This window comes from Dermacentor silvarum, chromosome 3, assembly GCF_013339745.2.
Source record: "Dermacentor silvarum isolate Dsil-2018 chromosome 3, BIME_Dsil_1.4, whole genome shotgun sequence".
Classification (NCBI taxonomy): Eukaryota; Metazoa; Arthropoda; class Arachnida; order Ixodida; family Ixodidae; genus Dermacentor; species Dermacentor silvarum.
This window is the reverse complement of record NC_051156.1, coordinates 105,571,139-105,589,291: the sequence shown is the minus strand read 5'-3', so window position 1 is coordinate 105,589,291 and position 18,153 is coordinate 105,571,139.

The window sequence follows — 18,153 nt, the reverse complement described above, 5'->3', positions numbered from 1 at the left end:
ACAGAATGTCCTTTAAATCGTTGTTATAATAATAGAGTTTGTGAAAAAGATTAAGGCGAGATGACTTTCGACGCAACGAAAGGTCAGGCAAGATTAGGGTTTTCTTCATAGATGTGACACTGCAATGATGTGAATAATTCAATAAAATGAAACGTGCTGCGCGGTTCTGAATGGCTTCAAGAGCTTGAATGAGGGTGGTCTGAGTAGGATCCCATACGGCGCATGCGTACTCTAACTTAAAACGTACCAAGGTTTTGTAAACTTCAGGGACGATGGGGCATCAATAAAATTTCGATGCAGATAGCCAAGCATGCGATTCGCGTTGTTAGTTACATATTCGATATGCGTATTCCACGAAAGATTAGAAGAAATGTGAACACCAAGGTATTTATAACTGTCAACAGATGGTAATGGAATACTATTGAGGGAGTAAGTACGCGGACAATGTGTAGTAGCGTGGCGAGAAACTCGCATGCTTTTACATTTAGTTGTATTAAGTTTCATGAGCCATTGATTGCACTATTCTAATACCCTATCTAGATTGTCTTGCCTATTGATATAATCAGCATGGTTAGTAATTTTCTGGTAAACTACACAGTCATCTGCAAACAGTCGGACAGTTGAGGAAAAAAGGCAAGTGGGAAGATCATTAATATAAATCAAGAAAAGCAGAGGGTCCAAAACGGACCCTTGCAGAACACCAGATGCTACAGGAGAATTAGGTGAACAAAAGTCATTAGCTGTCACATACTGGTTACGGTTAGAGAAATTCCTTAATCCATGCTAGTACACTGCGGTCTACGTTACGTTGATTAAGCTTGAAGATAAGTAGGTCGTGTGAGGCGGAGTCAAGTGCTTTTGCAAAATCTAAATATAGGCAATCAGTATCAAAGTCATGATCTGCGTTAATAAAGTCATTGGTAAAACATAGCAATTGCGTTATGCACGAAACTGCTTTACGGAATCCATGCTGATAAATACTGAAGAAGGAATTGGACTCAAGGAATTCGATGAGGTGCGAGTATATTATGTGCTCTAATATTTTTACTGGAATGGGTGTTAATGATATGGGACGGTAATTATTGTGGGAATGTAAATTACCAGATTTATGCACAGGGACCACCTTCCCTATCTTCCAGTCAGAGGGCAGTGTAGACACCTGTAATGACTGTTCAAAAAGCTTTGACAATATCAATGAAGAATTAACTTGTGTTCACTTCATCATTTTTGATGAGATACAATCTGGGCCGGCCGATGAAGACACTTTTTAATTGACAATAAGCCTTTTCGACACCAATTACATAAATAGCGATGGGATCCATTGGTAAGAAGTTGGTTTTTGGTATTTGTGGAAACACTGTGGGGGTGCTCTTATTAAAATGAGTAACAAACACATTGTTTAAAACATTGCAGCATTCGCTTTGAACTACTGGAACATTAGATTGGATTAATTGAATGTGTGTCCTTTTAGAACCGTTAATAATGCTCCAAAATTTACGGAGGTTAGAAAGCAGTAGCAAAGGAAGAGTTTTATCAAAGAATTTCTTATTTGCTTTGGAATTTGCATAATTCTCGGTTAAATTTTTGATAGCAAGGCCAGTGGTCTGTTCTGGCTGTTAGCTTTGCGCATCGAAATATCCGCTTCTTTTTGTTGCGCATGCGCTTTAACGTGTTATGAAACCACGGGAGAGCGATGACTCGATGAAAGTTTTCTTTTAGGTACAAAGCGATCAATTAGAGACAAGAGTTTGTTTTTATAAAGCAACCAGTTGTCCTCAACCGATTGCTGCTCAAAACCATAAAAAAAAAACAAGCAACAAAGGCCTGCAGTTCCCTATTCATTCCAGTAATGTCTGCTTTACTGTAGTCTTGGATGACCCTGGTTTCTTTTTTGTTGGAAACCCGTGCCCGTAGAGTGAAGTGAATTATAGAGTGGTCGCTAATTCCCGGTGAATGAGTGAAGCAGGAAGCTAAATCTGGTGTAGTTTTTGCTAGAATGTTAGTGGAAGTGGAAGTTATGCAAGTGGGAAAGTGAACGAGCCGAGTTAAGTTGAAGTCGTTACAAAAAGTTAAAAATTTTTGCTTTCAGCTGAGTTGTGTTTTAAGGAAACCGAGGCTCTTTCCCACCTGATGTCTGGAAAATTGAAGTCGTCAAGTATGAAGAGAGGCGATTTTGGGTATCTGGCGAACAGATGATTGACAGCATCGTGCAGGTCATTACAGAAGGACAGTGATGCAGTTGGTGGCCGATAACGGACACAAAGAATTATTTCGCGAAAATCAATGAGCACGCATACACACACAAGTTCAAGTGAAGATACAATTGGAATGACATGAGAAGCAAGCGTATCAGCAACCGCCAACAGAACACCACCACCAGAACGGTAATCACGATCACATCGGTAAAATTTGTAGCACTCTTTACAGTCCAAAATTTCTTCATTTTTAACTTTTGCAGACAGCCAGGTCTCTGTCAGACCAACCATATCAACAGAGCATGAATCAATAGCAGAAGACAACATAACGTGCTTATTCAGGATACTCCGGACATATGAAAAGAAAATAGAGGCATTCTTTGCACGGGATCTAGGCAAACATAGGCTATGATGCACTAGAAGTGCCAGCACGTGCAGGTACAGTGGCTGCGCTATCTTGCGTAGCTGCCGATCGTGGCAAATGAGTTTCGCGTGCGCTGTCAGTTATTGCGCAGTAAACATACCTTTTTTTATTCATGATCAGTTTATTTATGCAAAGCGAGTACGGCCGCCTTGCTACCTTTGCAAATTTTGTTAGTTTCCTCTTTGAGTTTCGCGTAGCTCTGCAAAAGTCTTTGCTAGCTGATACACCAGTCCCTTTGAGCTTATGTTCCTGCACCCAGACTGCATCCCTGACTTTAGACGACGAAAACTTGATGATAATTGGTCGAGTCTTTTTATCAGTGTAGGATCCTAACCTGTGTGCTCGAGAGACATCTGAGTCAGGAATTTGTTGTTTAAGATTCAGCCCAAAAAATGGTTACAAAAGAACAAAGAAACAAGCAAACAAGCAATCAAAAATGAGCGAATCGAGGGTATTCAGCACGACGAAAAAAAATGTTGCAGTTTCACCCGAAAGGCGAAGCATCAATTGCAATAGCAAATTAGTAGATAGCTAAACGGAGTAAGGATAGAACACTCGTCGAGCAGCGTCGGAAGTCTTTACAGTAGTAGTAGTAAGTGGTTCATGAGGAAAGGGAAAGGTTGACGCTATCTTCTGCAGCCCTTGAGGGAGCACGGCTCACGCCTTGCAACGTTTTTATAGAAATACCAATCGGGTGCCGCCGCTAAATGTCGCCTCCCCTCCCCCCCCCCTGCCCCCCCCCCCCCCCCCACAGCCTTTCGGGCGACGGAAGAAGTCGCGTTTGCTCTCCGTCAAAGCGCGCGTGCCTCGCGCACATTCACTCGCACATACAGCATACGGTGTGCGGCGACGACTTAATCGCCGTTGGAGTTCATGCGGAACCTCACGGCGGCGACGACGACAAAAATCCGCTTGGAGTATCCATATAATTGCTATCACAATAAGATGTGCTCGGTATCAATGTCGTAAGGAATGCATAGAAATGATTTTGAACTGATTGGGCTCCTTCGCATATATCAAGAATGACCCGGACAAGCATACGGTTCAGCTTTTACGCATTAAAATAAAATACCCTGAATGACAAGATTTGAGCATGCAAAACAGCATTACCATTTTGTGACAAGAAATACCGTCGTCATACGTTTATTCACAACACTGAAACACATATTATTCTACTGGGGCGGGGGGCATTCTACTCCGCGCGCGGCCAGAGGCTCTTTGCGGCCCGGCCCCGGGGGAGGGGGGGGGGGGGGGGGGGGGGCAGGGCGTTTTACTGCGCGCGCGCCCGCACGGGTGGCTGTATCGTGAAAGACATCTGCAGCAGGGGTTCGCCTCCCTGCCCTGTGTGTTCGCGGATTAGTTCGTGTTGTTGCGAGCGGCGGCACGAAGGTCAATTTGTTTGCTGCTTCTGCCGCTCTTACTCACTACAGCGTTATGAGTTTTCGCGGTCGTCGAGTGAGATGCGTTCATGTTTGCTTGTGGGCGCCGGACACCATGCTTGTTAATTTAGTTAGTATGCCCATATGTTCACAAGTTTATACGGCGGATAAAACTACTATCCTTACTTCGTATAGCTGTCCACTAATTTGCTGTCGCAATCGATGCTTCGCATTTCGGGCGAAAGTGCGACTTTTTACGCGACAGCGTTTAGGGCCCCGTGTAGCAGAAAATCTGGCGTCGGCAACCGGCGTGTGATCGCGGGTGGCGGAGAAAATCATCCAACCACATCGAGCGCGCAGGCCCTGCACGCGGTGCAAGGTTTTGGCGCATAAAAATTGAATTTCTCACAGTAAAATCCGTCAGAAAAATGGTAAAGTACGACTTTACCATTCGGCGTCGAATTCGCCGTCGGATTGTTTACCAATCGGCGTCGGATTGTAATTTGAATGTACGAGAAAACCTAATTCTGCTACGAGGAAACTCAAATATTTCTACCAGACCTGCGCGCGTCGGGGCAATAGCAAACAATTAGAATAAAAAAAGGTGCTAGGGCCTTCACATTTTAATACAAGACCAGTTATATTGCCCCTGGAAAAACGTCTTTCCAGAAATGCATTTCAAGTTTAAAAGTGAAGCCGACTTTAATGGGAACGGTGTAAGCTTGGTCTTTGTAAGCTGGCTTTTCCACGTGTTCAGTGTTGTAGTGAATGAAGCCTACTTGCCGTATGCGAACGGGTCCCGATAACGCTATCGCGTTCTGCTATTAAAGGCGAAGCGTAAGTGTCCTCCAAGTTTTTTTTTTTTTTTTGATCACGTAAGATCATTATATTGTTACGTAGGAAGACGCACACGAAAAGCTATATACAAGTATATTTACAAAGAAATGCGCCGCACTTGGCCAAGAAGCCACAGCCCGCAGTAGCCTCTAATCTTCGTCGTCGTCTTCACACTGCTCGCCTCTTCGTCAAGGCAAATACTGTTCCGTAGCACTACCCCCGGCGGCAAAAGCGCCGTCCCGGAGCGATTAAAGGCCGGACTCGGAAGCAGTGTAGTAGGCCTTGAGCCTACTGACGTGCACGATATCACTAGATGCCAGAGTAGACGGCGAGGTCGAACTCACAGGTTCAATTTCGTACGTCACAGGCGTCACCTGGCGCAGCACGCGGTAGGGCCCTGTGTATCGCGAAAGGAGCTTCTCTGAAAGTCCGACGTGACGAGAGGGCGACCACAGGAGCACGAGCGCACCAGGCGAAAACTGTACGTCACGGTGGTGGGCGTTGTACTGACGCTGCTGAGTGGTTTGCGAGGCTGTCAGTCGAGTACGGGCAAGCTGGCGGGCATGGTCGGCGAGGGCGATGGTGTCGCGCGCATACTCGCTTGTTGAGATCGCAGCATGAGGAAGTGCCGTATCAAGGGGCAAGGTCGGTGCGGGACCGTACAGTAAATAAAATGGAGAAAATCCGGCGGTGTCGTGCCGGGAAGAATTGTACGCAAATGTGACGTAAGGAAGGGCAATGTCCCAGTCGTGGTGGTCCTTGGAAACGTACTTGGACAGCATATCGGTAAGGGTACGGTTTAACCGCTCCGTCAGGCCATTCGTTTGAGGATGGTATGAGGTAGTCAGCTTGTGTTTAGTGGAGCAGGAACGCACAATGTCGGCGATAACGTTCGACAGGAAGTTGCGACCACGGTCAGTATGCAGCTGTTGCGGGGCGCCATGAACCAAGATAAAGTCCGCGACGTCAGTGGCGCAACTGGTAGGGAGAGCCCGCGTGATAGCGTATCGGGTGGCGTAATCAGTTGCGACGGCTACCCATTTGTTCCCCGAAGATGACGTGGGAAAGGGGCCGAGGAGGTCTAATCCAACACGAAAGAACTGTTCCGCAGGGACAGTGATCGGCTGGAGATGACCGGAAGGTAGCACCTGAGGTGTTTTCCGACGCTGTCAGGGATCACAGGCAGCAACATAGCGTCGGACGGAGCGAGCGAGACCAGGCCAATAGAAGGAAGCGGCGCCGGACGCGGTCGTACGTGCGGCCCCAAGATGGCCTGCAGTGGGTGCGTCATGCATCTCAAAGAGCACAGTCCGTCGTAGATGTTTTGGCACGACAAGATGATCAGATCCATCAGGGAGGAAGTTCCTTTGGTACAGAATGCCGCCGTGGAGGACATATCGGCGAACGGAGGCGTCGGTAGGTGTAGAGCGCAGACGCTCGATGAGTGCTCGCAGCGATAGGTCCCGGTACTGCTCATCGGCGATGTGAGCGAAGTCAGACACAGAGAAAATACCGTTGGCGTTACTACTGTCGGCGTCGTCAGGCTCGTCTACCGGGTAGCGAGACAGGCAGTCAGCATCCTTGTGTAGTCGGCCGGATTTGTAGGTAACAGTATACGAATATTCTTGGAGGCGTAAGGCCCAGCGACCAAGTCTTCCTGTAGGATCTTTCAGTGAGCATAACCAGCAAAGCGCGTGGTGGTCTGTGACAACGGAAAAGGGCCGGTCATATAAGTATGGACGGAACTTCGCAACCGCCCAAACTAGGGCTAGACACTCAGCGCTCAGTGATGGAATAGTTGCGCTCGGAGGGTGAAAGGAGCCTGCTGGCGTAAGCGATAACACGGTCGCTGCCGCGCTGGCGTTGTGCCAGTACTGCGCCAATTCCGTGGCCGCTGGCATCAGTACGGACTTCGGTAGGCGCAGAAGGATCGAAATGGGCCAGAACGGGAAGCGTTGTGAGGAGGTACGTCGAGATGCGAGAACGCAGAGGCCTCATTATCGCCCCACTGGAAAGGGGTGTCTTTTTTCAAAAGCTCCGTTAGTGGTCGTGCTATGGCCGCGAAATTTTTCACGAAACGGCGGAAGTACGAACAAAGGCCGACGAAGCTGCGCACATCTTTGACACACTTCGGAACAGGGAAGTGCGTAACAGCATGGATCTTGCCTGGGTCCGGTTGCACTCCGCGCGCGTCAACGAGATGTCCAATTAAGGACAGTAATCTGACGACGGCCGAATTGACACTTCGATGCGTTGAGTTGTAGACCGGCTCGATGAAAAACGTCCAGGACTGCTGAGAGGCGCTCCAAGTGTGTAGCGAACGTTGGGGAGAATACTATAACGTCGTCTAAGTAGCACAGGCACGTGGACCATTTGAAGCCATGAAGAATGGAGTCCATCATGCGTTCAAAAGTGGCAGGAGCGTCACAGAGACCGAAAGGCATCACTTTGAATTGATAAAGACCGTCGGGTGCTACAAAAGCAGTCTTCTCGCGGTCTAGATCGTCCACGGCAATCTGCCAGTAGCCGGAGCGAAGGTCAATAGAGGAGAAATAGCGAGCACCGTGGAGGCAGTCAAGGGCGTCATCAATCCGAGGTAGGGGATACACGTCCTTTTTGGTAACCCTGTTCAGGTGCCGACAATCCACGCAAAAGCGCCATGAGCCATCCTTCTTTTTTACCAGTACAACAGGTGACGCCCATGGACTACACGACGGTTCAATAATGTTCTTGGCAAGCATTTTGCGAACTTCTGCGTGAATAACTTGACGCTCAGCCGGGGACACTCGATACGGGCGGCGATGAATAGGAGGGGTATCGCCGGTATTAATGCGATGTTTAACAGCTGTAGTTTGGGCCAAGGGACGATCGTTAAAGTCAAAAATATCGTGGTAGAATAACAGAACGCGGTAGAGCTCACGAGCGTGCTCGGACGGCATGTCGGGCGCAATCATTTTCTGTAAGTCGGCAATGGCACAAGTTGCCGACTGCGATGGTAGAGGAGGATCGGCTGAATTGTCGTCTACTGCAATAGATGCTACTGAGTGATCCTCGAATGAGCAAAGCTCTGCCAAGGACATCCCGCATGGCAGCACTTGTGCCGCCAAGCCAAAATTGACCACTGGCAGGCAGACGCAATTCGCCGTGACAGATAAAACTGCATTAGGCACTGTGATCCCGTGTGTAAGCAGGACGTCTTGCATGGGAGCCGCGATGTAGTGACCGTCGGGCACTGGTGGGGATGACACTAAGTCAACGTATACATAGGTCAGTGCCGAAGGTGGCAAGCGAACGAAGTCGACGGAACTGAGGCGACTAGGGTGTGGTTCAGAGGGATCCAGAACAGGCAGGTCAAGGCGGAGAGTACTGGCGGAACAGTCGATGAGAGCAGAATGCGCGGAGAGGAAGTCCAAGCCGAGGATGATGTCGTGGGGACAGTGAGCGATGACTGTGAATAGCACGATAGTGGAGCGATCGGCGAAGGAGACGCGGGCGGCACACATACCAATTACGGGGGCTGTTCCGCCATCGGCGACACGGACAACAGGTGTCGTGAGGGGTGTGAGTATCTTCTTCAGCCGGTTACGAAGGTCAGTGCTCATTACGGATACATGCGCCCCAGTGTCTATAAGAGCAGATACAGAAACACCATCGACTTGCACGTCAAGAAGGTTCAGATGAGTGGGCAACGTCAGCAGAGGATTTGGCGGCGTAGGGAGCAATGCAGCGTCACCTCGAGGCGCTGCATCGTCTAGTTTTCCGGCTGGAAGCGGCGTCCGAAGGGAGTCGGCGAATAGGAGCGACGGGGCTGAGGAGAGCGAGATTGTCGTCGTTGGGGCGAAGGCGAACGAGAATAGGGGGGGGTCGGCGCAGGAGAATCAGTGGCGGCATTATCGGAGCGTGCGGCATACGATCGAAAAGGGCCACCTGGGCGAGGGTAGGCAGTATAAGTAGACCGGGTTGGGGGACTCCAACGACTGCGACAGTGGCGAGAAATGTGCCCGATTCTAAGACAGTTAAAACAAATGGTCTTGTCGTCAGCAGTGCGCCATTCAGATGGGTTGCGGAAACGTGGTGGGTAATAAGATGAGGGACGGAGCGTAATCGAAGAAGCCGGATGGGTATCAGGGCGATGGGCCGAGCAGACGGTGTGAAGACCCATGTTCGCGAACTCCTCGCGGACAACTGCCTGGATCAGGGAAACCGTGACTGCAGGTGCGTTGGAGGTGCTGGAGTCGAAGGTAGCCGGATAGGCGGCCTCAATCTCACGCCGGACGATCCTGGTAATATCGCCACTGTTGTTGGGACGAGGAGCGTCGGCACAGGAAGATGTCGCTGGGCTGTTGGGCAGACGGGCAAACTGCTGGTCGATACGTCGGCTTTTAGCGAGTTCCAGGCGGCGACACTCTTTCTGCATCCACCGTCGCCACGTTGTTGAATACGAGCAAGTTGAAGGCGTCATCGGCAATGCCTTTGAGGATGTGGGAAACCTTGTCTGGCTCAGTCATGTGTGCGTCAACTTTGCGGCACAGAGCCAAGACGTCCTGAATGTACGTGACGTAGGGCTCTGTGGACGTCTGCACACGGCCGGATAACGCCCTCTGCGCGGCAAGTTGGTGACCGTAAGGGTTGCCGAACAAGTCTCGGAGCTTTTGTTTAAGCGAATCCCAACTGGTGATCACATCTTCGTGTGTCCGAAACCAAACTCGAGGTGTGCCACCGAGGTAAAAGAGTGCGTTGGCGAGCATGATAGTAGGGTCCCACCGGTTATTGCGGCTGACGTGTTCGTACAGGCTGATCCAGTCGTCGACGTCTTCCCCATCTTTGCCCGAGAATACGCCAGGATCGCGGGAAGCGGGGAGAGCGATGTAGGTCGTCGAAGTGGCAGCAGGTGTCGGAGCCGGCTGAGCCGAGCTGTCGTCGGCGGGAGCCATGACGGAAGGCTCGACGTACCGTCCACACGAAGCTCCGTGACGAGGTACAGGGAACGTCCACCTCCACCAGATATGTTACGTAGGAAGACGCACACGAAAAGCTATATACAAGTATATTTACAAAGAAATGCGCCGCACTTGGCCAAGAAGCCACAGCCCGCAGTAGCCTCTAATCTTCGTCGTCGTCTTCACACTGCTCGCCTCTTCGTCAAGGCAAATACTGTTCCGTAGCAATATGCAGGGTATTGAAACTGGAATTTAACCAAAAACAGGCGAAAAAAAGAAAGAAACGTTATTACTGCTCGAAACGGAACTGAATCGGAATGTTACAATTTTTTTCACGCCGGAGTGAAACCGCAAAGAAAAAATAACGCTTTAATTTCAGTTCCGGCTGGCCACTTTTCTGCAGATTTTCTCCATGCATTGCCTGTACTTGTGGCCCAACTATGCTATTTCATTTGTACATATACACCATCTTCCCGTGATTTTAAACGTAGCAGCACCGTTAGTACGGTTTTCAGAGCATTGCGTCAGGAGGATGGCTAGGTGCTAGGTTAACGCGACAATCGCATCCGACGCGCGTACTCGCCAGACTGCCAGGCATGCAGAGTACCTAAGGCAGTGGAGCACTTGTACTTGTTTCTTGTCCCCGGTATGACTGTGAACAGCAGGCTTTGTTGTCTTCGTTAACGCCAATTACAAAAGGCCGTTCAGATAAAACGTTTTACTGGGCTGACGACCGGACATATCAATGAAGCCAGCCATCAGGGCTCTGTTACAACATTTATAGTTAACACAGGCCTGGATTCAAGGCTGTGAACAGGCCATTCGAACACGAACGTGTATATATAATCGCAACCTACTGCCTTTCTTCATTACTCCCCAGTCTCCGATTTTTCTCCTCTTCCTTTTTCCCCTGAGATGAGTAGCAGGCTGAAGGACCTCTCTACGTTTCCTCAATATATTCTCCTCCGTCTCTCTCTTCCACAATGAACGGCCGCGCGCCTCCTATCTTGGAGGTAACCTGCAGTAGGTTCGAAGGATAGCCGACCTGAGAAAGCTGATGGCTTCGTATGCGCTGTGTTCTCGAGCGTGTAGTTCGCGTGGAATTCGCGAATTCACGTGGAAATGCGAAGGGGAATTCGCTCATTGCTGTTGTCGCGCTTCCTTACGCCAGCGTTTGACAGCGAGTGTCGGCGGTCATCGAGTGAAATGTGTTCATGTTTGCCTGTGCGCGCGTCATGCCGTGCTTGTTAAAGTTAGTAAGCGAATGTTTACAGCAGGCCATATAACTGATAAAACTACTAACCTTAGCCGTATAGCTGTCTGATAATTTGCTGTAGCAACCAATGCTTGGCCTTTCGGGCGAAACTGCGACTTTTCTTGTTGCTTCAAACTGTTGCTTTAGTGTCGTCGTCCGGGGCTTGATTTTGTGGCCACGTGAGCGCTGTGCTCTTTCAGTGTGGATTCCTTCCCTTCATTATTTATTTTCATTGATATAGTTTCTCTTTTTGGAATTTAATTTCACACTGGAGAGGACTCTAACCTGTAGTCGTTCTCCTGTGCTCCTGATCAGATGCGTTCAGTCTACGTTTTCGTTATGATATAAGCATTTTTCATGCTGCAAAAGATGCCCTCGTACAGAACGCCTCTACTGCTCACAATAACCAAGCAGCCCATAAGAGAATGTTTACAGCGCTGTAAACATTCGCTCACTAACAAACCTAATAATGACGCTGTAACGCGCGCACAGGCAAACACGAACACCTTTCAATCGATGACCGCGGACAATCGCTGTCAGAACGCTGGCGTGATGAAGAGCGGCGGCAGCAGCGAGCGAATTCGAATCCCTTCGTTTTGCCTATCACTTCAATGCGAACTAGGCGCGTGAGAACACATCAACTATCTCGGGTCGTCTAGCCTTCGCAGATTGCCTCCGAGACAGGGAGCGGCGGCCGTGCTAAGCTGCCACACACAACCAGAGTTGAAAAGGGGGATGCGGCACCAATCTATCCCCCCCCCCCCCCACCCCCTCCATGCCCGCCTGAGTCGCACATTCCTACCTTTCTTGCCTTGCGGGCGCTAGAAGATGCCATCGTATCAAGCTACCATCCTCTCGGCTCAACCTCGGAAGCTTTCCATCGCACCTACAGCATACAGCGCGCTGCCGCGATGTTATCTCACCTGGACTTTATACGGAACTTGATGGCGACGTCGACGACGACGGCGGAAATTCGCCTGAAGTGTCCCATCTTCCTTTGGAGAGTCTTCATCTTGACTGATTTTCTATGCAAAAGATACATGTTGAAGCATGAATTATACACGCTCAGCTAGCTAAATCCACATCTCGTTATCTTTCACCGAATATCTACACGATCAAGGGAATGACAATTGGAGCAGTGCTTGTATTTTTGGGTAAGTTCTCTACCGTCCTCCATTTTCTATTGAGTCATGTCTAGGCTTTTGTCGAAAACTTTGACGTGACTTTTTGTAGTTACAGTGTAGCAACGTTAAAACGTTAGTGGTTCGGGAATGTACGTTTACTATTGTTTCCTGCTTTTTCATTCTTCCGGTTATTTGTCATATAGCAGTGTTCGCACACTTTGTGTCACAGCGAAATTCACGCGTGCGTAAGATCATCTCAAAAAAGCAAATGAATCGAGCGCGGCTTTTCTTTTTTTTCTTTCTGGGGTTTTGTGCCAAAACCATTCCTGATTTTGAGGCACGCCGTAGTGGAGGGCTCCGGATTAATTTTGACCACCTGGGGTTCTTTAACGTGCACTACAACGCAAGCACACGGGCGTTTTTGCATTTCGCCTCCATCAAAATGCAGCCACCGCGGCCGGGATTCGATCCCGCGATCTTCTCCTCAGCAGCGGCTTTTCTTTACAGTGAAGCTTTTTATTGCGACTATAGATGCGGGTAACAATGTCCACCTCACAATCTCGGCTCCAAAAGTTCGCTTCAAATTTCGATAAAAGTTTACTGAGGGAACAGTTCAAAATGGCACAATAAAATCTAGGTGGGGTGTGTGGCTTGTCGGGAGTAAAGTGGGCCCAAAATTATAAGTGTGGGATAATTAGTGCGAAAGTACCAAACATCTGCCTATTGCACATTTGCGCTCTATGGGATATTCATTGATGCGTAGCTTCAGAACCGTCCAATGGGTCAGGATGAAGTTTGAAAGCAATTAAGCGTAGTTCTGGGGAAACGCAAATAATAAATTTTGCAGTTGAACTTTGAGGGTTGCAAAGGACATTATAAATTCGTGATAATTAGCGTTATCGAAGCCTGCAGTGTGATGAAAATGCTAGGTGCGTAAGATGAACCACTGAAGTAAGGAAATGCGCATTATGAGAAACGTGCTGAAGGAATTTTGAAGCTCTGTGCATCTCTAAAGACGCCGTTTGGAATTTACAAAGTGCCGTTAGGGCATTTAAAACGCTCCTTCGATCAGTCAGTAAAGATCTAGAAGTGTTCACGTAATCAAACAACTCATGTTGGGTTGAAACTGCATCTATACGTAGGGGAAGTATGCTTTCAATTATACGGGGTGTTTTAGGCCAACTTGTGCCAAAGCATTAAATCAACAAGGCGTGCGCTATGCTATACAACCAACTCAGTCGTGTTGACTGAAGTCTTGGGAAACTCAAACTGTTGTTTACTACGAGCCTGTCAATAATTAAAAAAATTACTAACTTTTAAAGTATTGACTAAAACGCGAAATCTAGAATGAAGAAGCTGTTGGGCGTATTCGGAAATATTGAATTTAATTACTTCCATGAAAATAGCTGTTGTCGTTTTATTTCCTTGGGGGTTACAAAGAAAGCGCCCGAAATCCGAAAAATATAAGATGGGACCAGGCGCTTGCGTGGAGCGACATAACTGGCCTCAAACATGTTTCGAACAAATGATCAATAGTACCACCCTTGTTGGATACAAACGCCACGACTTCACGTAAGATTTCCTGCCTTAGCTCAAAGTGCGCATTAGAGAAAAACCGAGCAACCTATAGTACAACTAAGAGTGATCTTTGCAAGTGACATAATAAAATGCTTTCGACAATGTGGAGCACGACAATATGTTGGCAGTGTTGCAGCTCACAAACTCTACAATCTGAATGCACAAAAATATACGCGACATTGTTGAAAGCTATACGTACATACATACATACATACATACATACATACATACATACATACATGCATGCATGCATGCATGCATGCATGCATGCATGCATACATACATACATACATACATACATACATACATACATACATACATACATACATACATACATACATACATACATACATACATGCAGCGCTACTTCCGCTAAGTACGCACACACATAAAGAGGCACCTACAGAGTCTTGTTCTAAACCCCAAAGTTTTTAATCATGCAAAGTTCACGATTGACGCGGCCCTGCTGTCTATTGCATCTCCCTTTGTTCTGCATAAAAAATTGCGGTAGAACCCATCTCGCGATTACTGTCGACGGTAATGCGTTAGCATTAAATCAATATAACGACGCGACGTATTGCCACCGTCGAAACTAGTTACGTATGAGGCGTGTACTGCAACGAGACTGACCGAGTGTTTCGCGCTTCCCTAAAATCACTCGGCGCCAAATAGCACCGCCTTTGCGAAGCTCGCGCGTGACCTTCGAAATGCATGACGCGCTGGTATGTGCGAACGCCAAGAAACTCGTCGTGTGGCAATTGGCCTCCTCTCAGCGCGCTTTCTTTCTGGCCACCAGCGCCATCTAGTGGCACAGCCGAGAAGTCCGCGTGTGGCCTCCGAGACGAGAAGCGTGGCGCGCCGGTGCCTGCTGCAAACGCTGAGAATCGTTCCCTCGCTTGCCGCACACCCAGTGGCACGTACTCAGTGACCCAAGTTGGCATAGAAGAGGTTCGTTGAAGACCAGCGCAGACAGAGTGGCCCATACCCGGTGCTCCAAGTCGTCGTCCGAGAGTCTCATTGAACAGCGGTACCAGCCCAGTCCCACATCTCGAGTCACCCATGTCGGCGTTAAAGAGATTCGTTGAAGACCGGCTCACATGTGCACATCGTTTCATCACTACAGTGACCAATGTAAGACAGAGGAAAAAGCTGGGCGACCGTAACGGTGACAACCAAAGAAAAGCTGCTAACGTGCGCGACGGTAAAAAAAAAAAACGACGTCGACGAAGCAGAAGACTGGCAATTGCCCTGGCCCTCACTATACAAGGCAGGACCAGAGTGGTCACAGACTCGCAACAAGCGTATAGAAGCTTCCAGTCGGGCTGGGTGTCCCGGTTTGTGCTTCGGGCGCTCAAAGGCAAGGAACCCCCGATAGGGGAAGAGATAGAATTAATCTGGGTTCCGGCCCACTCCGCAGTGGAGGGCAATGAGTTTGCCCACCAGCAGGCCCGAGCGCTCTCACACCGAGCCGCAGCCACGGAGAGGGAAGAGGAGAACGCAGAGAGCCAACCACTGGTCACGTACAAAGGCATAGTGGAATATTACAGAAACGGGAGGCAGAGCTTCCCCGAGCCACACCTCAAGTTAACGAGGGAGCAGCAGACAACATATAGGCAGATCCAGACAGTGTCGTTTCCCCAGCCCCGATTACTAAACCGCATGTACCTGAGCCAGTACGGGCAAGAATGCCCCGTGTGTCATGAGCCAGGCACACTCCAACACATGATAGCAGAATGCAAATTTAGCCAACAACACCCACCACTCCTCACCAATCCTAACCCCAACACTATCCCCCTATCCATCCAACCCCTTAGAGAGCTATGGAAGATCTTGCTGTCCAGCAAGACCAGCTTTGGCTCGTAACCAGGGGCCAGGCGGCGAGAACAGCATATGGATTCTCGTGAAGTGGGAACCACTTCCATCCGGCGCATGCGCTGAAAAGCTGACAAAATAAAGTTTTTCATTCATTTTCATTCATTCATTGTCGAAAGGTTAATTGGTTTTTTAAACATCTGGGTATAGTGAGAAGACGGTACTTGGCGTTCGCGTTCGCTACAAACTGCATGGCGTTTCTTGCAAATACACCGAAACGAAAATGCGGGGCTATGTAGTGACACAAACATGACTTAAGACCACGGCTCTGACATAAGAAACATTGGATATACATGCACATGCATACGCGTATGTCGCTTGCGGACGCTGGAGAGAACCTGTGTTGCCGGGACGGTAGCTCGTGTCCTTGCCTCCTCGTACTATCGCGTGGCAACGTAATATGTGTTTCTGTACCAAAACCATTTGCAGAATTATTGCAGCAGGACGCTCCCTAAGGCAGCGCCTTACAAATTGCAGTGCATACACGAAATAGGAACCTGTTGAATAATTTCCGGGTGGCGGGAGACGTCCATCGCGACGTCGCCCAGCTAGAATGAGCCGGCGAAGCCTGAGGCAGTGAGGTGACATTGTTTCCTATCAAGCATGTGGCTCCTACCCATCGTGGGGGATTGACCAAAAAAAAAATGAATGGATTATTGGAATTTACAATGAAGAATACATTTCATATTATCTATGAACTTAGCGCTGTAGAACGTAAAATTATCTGTTAAAATGAAATCGGTAAGAACAGATCGAATGAATAATAATTCATTTGAACTACACAAAAATAGAAAAGACAGAATTTTAGTAGGGCATTCGGTTGGATTTTATAAGAAATGTTTGGACGGGTGAGCAAACATCCCTGTGGCTGAATCCTAAAGTGGAGGCCCCAAACGAAGGAATAACACGTCTTCGATGAGCTAATTCCAATATTCTTTTTGTTGCCGCAGTAAAGCGGCGACAAGGTAGAATGAAGTGGTGAATTGTTTCTTCCTCATTACAAAAGAATCAGAGAGGAGAGGGCACCAAAGCCGACCTATGTAATCATAGAGATTCAAGGAGGGAACGTGGCAATGTAATTTTGTGAGGGAGACCTCAAGCATCTTTGTGTTACAGGATTCACAACGCCAGGGAAATAACAGGTGCTTATAATCTGGAGAAGCGGTCAGTACTGGGTCTGATCAGGCTTTTATATTTGAACACATCCGAAATCTAGTCGCCGTGATGTGTGATGTCACTGGTGGAACAGGAAGGAGTGGGCCGAAAAGTGACGTCTCTGCCAATGAATCGGCAGCTTCATTAAAATACAATGCTTTATGACCGGATATCCAAATCAAATGAACACATTGCAGATAGGCAGGAACTATATATAGTGAAATAGTTTTAGCATGGGCACCAGACGCGGTAAGGGAATAGCACACAGATAGTGAGTCAGTAAGAATAGCAGTTATTGTACTTGTTTCGTCTAATTTACATAAAGCTATGATTACTTATAGACGCAGCCAGAAAATTAAGCAAGAAACCTGGCAACCTTAGTGAAGAAGACCAATTGAGTGCAGGGTAAAATATTCTAATGCGAGCATTTTCTTCGCACTGAGATGCGTCGGTCGCAACGATGTTTGTTGCTAGTGTTTTAAGATGATTTTGTATTATGCCGTTTAAGATGCCATAAGGCAGTAGTTCCGCATGTTTCGAAAAAAAAAAAGCGTAATCAAACGTAATTTCTGGAAAATTTGAATGCGCATTACAAAGAGCCACATCGCTAATTTTTACATTTAGCGGCTCACGTAACGTTTGCACTAATATAATATTTTGGGTATGGATCCTGGGCCAATGACCGGGAAAAAATGATCCTGGATCGGAGACAGATATTGTTTGAGCACGGCTTAATGGCGATTCGTATAGGTCACGCCCTAATTCTTCTTCGCAGTTTCTTTTTTTTTTGGCAGTTGTAAGACCACCTGTCACGCCCCACTAGCTTTGAATTTTTGTTAAACGAAGCCCTTAACCACCACCATTGAACTATCCTGTTTCACAGATGACAGAAATAAAGACGGAATGCTTTTACTGCTGCAAATCACGCGCTAATGATGAAATGTGGTATTATGAACACATATCTGATGGCGCACAGTGCAAAGTATGTATTTTCCCGCCCAGAGTCTCTCACTCTTCGTTATTGATAATGCAAAGACAAACTGTTACAAACTGCACCACGGCCTTGAATTATACCTTTAAGATAAGCTGCGCTCGGATGGTACCTAGAGAAGTGCCGCTGACTTTTGTTGGCTTTGTGCGTTGCTCGCTTGCGCTCGTCGCATGTTTGTATTAACAATAATGATGTTTCTCACCTTAATAGCAGATTGTTAATTTGTGCACTGCGATAGGTGCGGAGTGTGCGCTTATTCGTGACCGCACCTCACTGTCAGATTGCTATGCTGGCGTCGAGTAATTAGCCTGGACTCTTGCACGGCGGAGATCGCTGAGCGGACGACAAGGGAAATATGTGCGATACCCTGAAGCTCGCGGAAGCCTTACAAAAATAAACAGCC